We start from the raw sequence: 8,866 nt of genomic DNA on the forward strand, positions 1-8,866 counted from the left end.
TAAAATCCATCAGCAATGTTTTTTTTTATCTGTATCATCATATGAATTAACGGAGAGCGTAACTTATAACAATATTCCAAGTTTAAACTGTAGATTTTAAAGAGGTACATAATAAAACTAGAAACTCAGTCATTAAAGGTCAACCACTGAACTTCTTTTCTGTAAATTTGCTATATCTTAAAGTAAAATGTTTTTTTTACAATCCATTCATCTCGACAAAATTTTCGAAAGATCTATTTTTCGAGAAGAGTTTCGATATTTTTTACTATTAAAAAAATAAACATCTAATATTCACATATTGAAGTTTATTTATAAGTTGTAAAATCGTAATTACGAATATTATTATTAAGAGGTTTTTTCACAGTAAACTTCCCGGACATGCATATAACAAATCCTGAAAGTTCCATCGTAATCGTGTACTAAAAACAATAGCTCAAAATTACGTCTATGCAATGTTTAAATTACCTACGTAAATATAAACATAATATTATGGGGATTTTATATGAGTACACCTTTCTTGAAATTAAGGGGATGTTACAAACAATATACTACATGTGTAAATAAACAATATTATTATTATGTATAGTTTTATTATATTATATGATACTCATAAAAAACAAATTTATATTATTATTACAATCAAACTACAATCCAATCACCGGTTACGTCACAGACTTTTTGTATTGAATTTCAAAACGACGAAACACTGAACTGCATCACCTGCAAAAACTGCAATTTGTTCGGAGACTTTTCCAAGTGAAATAGTCAATCGCGTAATACAAAAGTCAAAATTTTTACTAAAATTAATTAAAAGAATAATATACCATAGTCATTAAAGTAGTCTTTCATGTAAATCCATAGTAATAATTACATACATATTGTTCGTAAGTATGTATATATTTCAAAATAAGAGACAAAGATACCACCTGCTGTCCTTATGCCAATATGCTTAAGCCAAAACAGTTTTTCACATAAAAACTAATGAAATTTTGGGAATGATCCTTATTATTATTATTTTTTAATAAAGCTCTAAGATGAATCTGCTCGGGCTACTTTCATGTCGTAATACAGAGCCGTAACGGGGCCGCAACTCTGAACAGAAAGCGGATTAATCAATCAGCAAATTATTCCGACGCGTTTTGGCAACTGGTCGTTAAGTAATACTCACTTTTTTGTTCCTTCCTCTATAGGAGACATATGGAAAGCTAAAATAAAGCTACATACATGTTATAAAAATTTCAAGTCTTATTTTCTTCATACAGCTATGTATGTATAATGGTAGTAATTGATACACGGGTTTCTGCTACATATTATTATTATTTTATCTATATTTTCAATGTATTCGTGACGATATATTCTATAAAAGTATTTAGAAATATAGCATTGAATGTAATAAGGTAGAAATCATATTCAGGTAATGAAGTTTGCAATATATTGTAGCATATATGTAAGTTAACTATTTCAAATCCGAGTAGGTATATCAATGAACCTTTGTAATATTTGGTCCCCATTCGTCAAACGGATGTTGAAAATGAAACTAAAAAGAGGTTTGTAAAAATGTAGTTTTTGTCCTCGAACTTATTGACACCTCTGGACTAAAAGCATTTCGATCTATACACACTTTGTTTCGCCATAGCAACAATAGTTAATTTTTAGGATACCCTATTCTATGGTATAAATGATACATGATTTTCCTCTTAGCTTATAAGTATCACGTGTAATACGTTTGATTTTTTTCTGGCTATTTTCTGAATATTGAAATAATGCCTTGCTATAACAGTAAGATTTTAAAAAAGTAACACGATTCTTATTTACAATTCGAAAATTAGCTATATTCAATTTATTTTTCATATTACAAAAAAAAAAAAACATACAAAGGTATATTAAATTTCAATTGTTTTCATTATTACGAGAGTTTGAAATAATAAAAAAATGCATCTTCGTTTGTTTGCAATTTATAACAGGCAATTGTTATAAATATACCGAGTAGTCAACATTTAATTGTACGGATACAGTATGCTTATTGAATCCTCAAAGATCTCTGCAACATCTTACATCAGAGGAATATGTATGTATGTATTAAATATACACATGTACATACATATGATCGCAAAACGGCCTCGGAAAAGATGTAATATACATTGTGGACGCGATGAAGGTTTAATTTATATATTCTAATATATAATTTCGAAAGAGACTTTGTATGTACGTATGTAAGTATCTTTGGTTTTGAACTTCGTAAACAAAACAAAGTTTCTATGACGACAATTCAATTGATTGAATATTATATTTTTTTCGATTCAAATAAATTCAATAAAAAAACAAATGAATACTTACTATTAGATTCGCCATGTTTACGCTGTTTATATTACAAATACTGAGCGAAGCCGGGTAAAACAATTAGTATATATATATATATATATATATATATATATATATATATATATACAAATTTAATATTACGTATGTACCTATATATGTTAGTAATATGTATGTTTACGAGCGAGAGTGCAGCTCTAGCTCTTCGTGCAATAAATCCGAGCTATTTGGGTTATTGTGGAAATTGCAAATCGGCAATTGTCGGCGTGCACTGTTTGCGCAATATCGGCTTTCTTGTAATATGCATAAAATACTGTACACGACTAATTCGTAATATTTTTACTTATTTGCATCCGGAAAAATGTCATCCAATTTAAAAGAATAAGGTGATTTTTTTTATTCGCAGATTCGTTGAAGAATTCTGTCACTATATATGTAAATTTGTACGTATGTAGAATATATGTATGTATGTACGTACGAAGTGGATCTGAATGTTACAAGATAAGATCGCGAGAACGGAGCAGTGAGCATACACAACAACGAACCGTGACAAGTCTTGTGTCAGAAGCCTTTTTCACGAATAAAAGGAGGGAAAAAGAATGTTTTGGACCTACTGGTTGTTTTGTACGGCGAGAACAGGTTGGCATTGAGTGTTTATAAAATGTTTCCAAACAAATTCGTGTCAAAATTAGCATTGCATAATGTCTCAGCATGTGTATTCCGAGGCAAGTCTCGGTGCTCTGATAGAAATTTCTCTATAAATATTTATAACAATATAATCAACTAACTTTGCGATAATGTATGGCGAGATGCGATCCGACAGCCGGTAGTTTAAAATTTGAAATTACGCAATCTATATGCAAATTGATGCAAAGCTCAAATTTGCATCGATTATAACCAAAAGTGATGTACTGACATTGCCTACGTCAAATTTGAGATTCTCTTGCTAAAATTTTCTGTTTTTTCAAAAAGTCTTTTTCAATGTATCATTTTAATGGTGACTGGTAAAAACAACAAAACATTTTATTTCATTTTGATTTTACTTAAAAATATATCAATTTACTATCTTCAATTTTACAGTCATCCATATTTGTACGGCAATGGAAAGTATAATAATTATAAAACGAACAAGGAATTACATGATAAAAGTGAATGTCAATTTGTAATAAATCGTCTTAAGCTTTACGCAATCGTTTCCTATAAAAATAATGCTGAAAGAACAGGGAAACAAGACGAAAGATGATATTATGACTTTGTTTTTTAATATATAATTAGATTTACAAATCGTATAATATATTATAATACATGCGGTATAGCAATAGTGTTGTGTTTTTAAAGGCTCGTTTAAACCAGTACAGCTCAAGAGAGCAATACGAAAAATACTCTTTAATACATTATTTATGGACACATTCATATGCTCCGTAATGTGTACGTGACGTATCCGAAACAGTAGTAACCGACCGATCTATTAATTTTATACAGCAGTACATATCACCGAAACATATCAAGCAGAACCGGTTTTATTTGGCCACTGTAGAAGTATTCACGAATGAAGTGACGTCATAGTGGCGAGTGCACCTGTACTAAAAAAAGTGCTACCATGCGCATATGAATATCGGAAATATCATATTGTTACAATATTGACTCGACGATACGACGCAAGCAATATTGCGCCGTATCGTCGCGTTCTGTCATCTATAAGTAGCAGATTCTGTCAGTAGCAGTTCTGTCATCTATAAGGTAAAAATTTCAATATGTTAAAATAGAAGACAACTAGTGCAAATGACTTTTATCCATCTTTTCTTCCACGTTATTATGAAATTCCTTTGAATATCCTTACGGTTTGAAAGTAAAATTGGTTAAAAACCGACCTCGACGTTAAGAATACGTCTATAGGGAAACCTCAATATAACTGGTTTCGCATTTTGATTTAACGTGAAAATTGTAAGCCCCCATAATCGATTTTTAGACTTCGTTTTTTAATATTCAGATGTATGATTAGTAGACCGAGTCTAACTCTAAATTTACTTTTACATATTATACAACGTTTGTGTGTGTAATCAAAATGGAACTATATAAAATAAAAAGTTTATAGTAGCGACGGGATTTACAGTACATGAAGAGTGAATGGAAGATTGAAAGTGTACAAATGATAGAGGAAGGCAAGACAGACCGAATCATTGTTTCCCTACCTTTTTTGTGCCACGCCTGACTTCAATGGGTCAAAAATCTCCATGCCCCCCCCCTATCATATTTATATATACCTTACCAAATTCTAAAAATAAATGAAGACCATAAATTATTAATACAGTCATCATAAGTAAAGGGCGGATAGGGAGTGCTTTTTCCAGGGATCAGGGTAGTTTGGGTCTATTTACAAAGCTAAAGTGCAAAAAAAAGGTTCGGCGAACCTTTAAAAAAGCACCACTTACAATTAACAATGAACAGCACGCTTCCAATCCGCTCACTAATCATAAGCCATTGATACAGCCATCATAAGATATCAATACAGCCTCACTGTCTCTTATTGAAGATTCATCCATCTGTATTGAGAATTTTCTTGTTCTCAACTTTTCAATAAGTGGTGATTTTACATCTTTAGTCATTCTATCACTAAAAATATTATTGCTCAGTGGCATTTATTTGACATATTTGCTATCTATTTCCAGAACAGAGAAAACTGATATAACTGGTATTAGTAAATCCTCCTCTAGAATATGTTTTCCCAGATTTAGCTATGGGAAGAGAAATATCATAGCTTTTAGCTTCAAAATGACGACTTTTTTAGCATTTCCTGCAGAAAACAATAAATTTACTATTGATCTTCTTTCAAATTTCTCAATTTAAGTCACAAAAATGAATTAAGGCAAATTTTAACTTATTAATATGTAACAAATATTAATAGTTTGGTCATTGCCCCCCCTCCCCCAAAACATTCAAATGTAGATTAAAAAACACTGGACTAAATGAACAAACTTTAGAAAACGCTCTTTAAAAATATTAATATACTACATGTAAATTAATATAATTAAAATAATACAAATTCGTGCTCTCATTATCCGCCCTAGGCTTGGTTTTTCGTAATGTGTCTACATATAAAATATGTATACTAGTATTTAATTACTTAACCCTTTGGGGCACGAGATTTGAAAGAAAAAAAAGCACGTGTTGCACAGAAAAAAAAATTTTTAGTTACATATGTAGTTATTGGGAAATAATATAAACCTTTGTGCTTCAAATAGTTCTAATTTTTCGAAGTGGTATAAATTACACCCCACCATGCAGCAGAATATAAAAAAAAAGTAAAAAGATTCAAAGGGTTAAAATACTTTTATTTACACAATGTATGTAATCAAAATTTATATTTTGGAAAATCATAATTGGGTTTTATGTATAATGAAGTATTTCCATGAAAATATACTCAAATATTATTTGTACATATTTACATATTACATATTTACTTAGATATGTATATATTTACATACGTGTATAGAATATATTAATTCGTTATTCTCGAGTTAATAAACTCACAGTTAATATGAATCCTCTCAATGAATATTTATTATTTCAAAGTTATACTGGTAAAAAAAAATAGAAAACAATAAAATTTGCAAACACCTTTTTAGATGTAAAGATATTTATTAAAATTAGTATAATAGATGTGTAGGTATTCATTGAAATCGATAAAACGTTCGTAAGTGCGATGAACGTTTAAATGCAAATTGACGTACATTATATGTATGCATATGTATGTAGCAGTCCAAGTGTATGTACATTTGGTTCGCTCATGAACATACTAGTTTGTTCTGGAATGATCACTTGGACTGGATGTTTGCATAAGTTCATGCCCGATTTTCATATACGGAATGAACAATTTTTATATTTTTTTAGCAATTTATGCAATCATACAAATTCATATTATACATACCTATATGTACATCAAATTGCATCACGTTTGTTTAAAACGATCGATTTTTTTAACGGAATAATTTTACGATTGCGCAACTTTCGGCGATTGGCAACTTTCTAGCGATTGTTATCCTTTTACTTTCTTGTATACAATATAATATACAGCCTTGATTAGAAGTATTGTGTTTTTTCAAATTCAAGGGAGAGGCGAGACCGATTCTATGATCTATTTGGTGAATTGCCAGAGAGAAAAGTGAATGTGAATGAATTGGTCGCGCTAAATATGCTAAATATCATATGTACTGTATATACATACATATATCATCATCATCACCATCAACAGCCATTCACCATCAACTGCTGGATGAAGGCCTCTCTAACACGCTTCCACTCGACTCTGTTTTGCGCAAATCTCATTCATCTCACCCCACACATTTTCCTAATTTCGTCTACCCATCTTCCGTGCGGTCTTCCTTTTACCTTCTTTTATCCAACTTTTGTCCATTCTTCTAGCTACGTGGCCCACCCATTGCCATTTCAATCTCTTCACTACTCTTGTCAATCTCTTCACTACTCTTGTCAATCTCTCCACTACTCTTGTCATACTTCTCACCCACGTATTCCGTTTCATGTCTTTCCTCATCATGCCAAGCATACAGCGTTTCATACTTCTTTGAGTGCATTGGACTTTGTGTAGCATTTTGGCATTCAATGTTCAAGTTTCACATTCATACGTCATCACTAGCAAAACGCATTGATCAAAGATCTTTTTCTTCAGGCAGAGTGACATTTTTGATTTAAAATAACTTATATTGATGACCAAAATGAGCAATATGGCAAAATATGAAAACGATCGGATAAGAGATAAGAGATATAAAGAAATGACGTCTTAAACGAAGACCGTGTGAAACGTAAAGGAGGTTAGTAATTAGTAAAAAACAACATTCATTCGTCCAAATGCACTCCATCCTAATTTAATACGTCTTTTTCTTCTTCTTAACTACCGAACATGTCAATTATTTGACCTAAATATAAATAATTATTTATTACATATGTACTTCTACTATGAATACATGTGTATATAGTGTGGATAATATAATAAGTGTCTGGAAATTGTCTGAAAAATCCAATTATTACTTGGTTAAATTGATAAGATAAAGCTGTTGAAGAAATATAAAGAGCTTGAATCAACATTTTTCTTTGATTAAGCGACTGTCTTTGCGCTTAATATTATTACATAAAAGAAGATAATTTTCTTCGAGTCTCAAGGGACATTGCAGATCAAACTTTAAGTATTGCGCGACGCCAAAAATGAGAATATTTAATTAATATAATTCAAGTATGTATATTTTTAAACAATAACAATTTGAAATGAGTCTTATGTAAATGTGTTACAATGGTTTTTTTTTAAATTTAATTACGTAAATAAAATAATTAACTAACTTTGAGATCGATTTCATTCGCTTCCTAGTGGGCACAATTTGATCAGCATTGTGCAGTAACAACCGTCAGTTTCGGTGGTTTGGAAATTAGAGCGAAATATTTATCGGCGATCGTGTTTTAATTGGATCGTGATGTATGTTCATATGTACATACCAATATGATTGCGTCTTTTGGTACAAAGTGTAGCTCAAAAATTATCGGCTCACGTACTCATAAAGCGTGGGCGTCGGCGTGCAACAGTTTGCATTCGCCCACATGCGATCGTGTGCAGGGTGTATTTGGATTGAAATATTTTACAAATAGACCTGTATAATCATCAATAATTTTATTGGAATGTGTCATACATAGGTGAGAGTGCGTGAGCTACCACCAATCGTGGTGTATTTTTCCATCTAACCCAGAAGTCTCTTAACCTTTCAGGACGAGGGCCAAATCCCTACTGATTTCACATTTTTTTTGTACGCCATAGACAAGCATTTCATTAGATGATAAAATAGTAGAAGTAGTAAATAATTATTTATATTTAGGTCAAATAATAGACATAAGACACAATATAGTAAAGAAGAAGATATAAAGAGACGTATGAAATTAGAATGGAGTGCATTTGGACGAATGAATGTTGTTTTTAAATCAAAAATGCCACTCTGCCTGAAGAAAAAGATCTTAGATAAATGCGTTTTGCCAGTGATGAAGTAAGGATATAAAACTTGGACATTGAACCCCAAGATGTTACTCAAAGTCTAATGCACTCAAAGAAGTATGGAACGCGGTATGCTCGGCATAACTGTTATATTTATTATTTTTATTAACGATCTCATTTCTCTTTTACAGTGGCAGTGTTTACTTTATGCTGATGATCTTAAGTTTTTCAATCCTATCAATAGTGTATCGGATTGCTTAAAATTACAATACAATATCCGAATGGTGTAGTGTAAACCTTATGCATCTCAATATTTCAAAATGTTTCTCATTGACACTTTCCAGAAATCAAAATCTAATTAACTTCATTTACAATATTAATAACGAACACCTTATAACGAAAAACTGTGCCAGAGACTTGGGTATTCTAATGGATTGCAAACTGTCATTTATAGTGGATAGAGTAAAGATATTAAAATGTCAATGGGCGGGCTACGTGGCTAAAATAATGGCTGAAAGGTGGGCAAAATAAGTGCTAGAATGATACCAGAGAGAA

This window comes from Arctopsyche grandis, chromosome 1, assembly GCF_051622035.1.
Source record: "Arctopsyche grandis isolate Sample6627 chromosome 1, ASM5162203v2, whole genome shotgun sequence".
Classification (NCBI taxonomy): domain Eukaryota; kingdom Metazoa; phylum Arthropoda; class Insecta; order Trichoptera; family Hydropsychidae; genus Arctopsyche; species Arctopsyche grandis.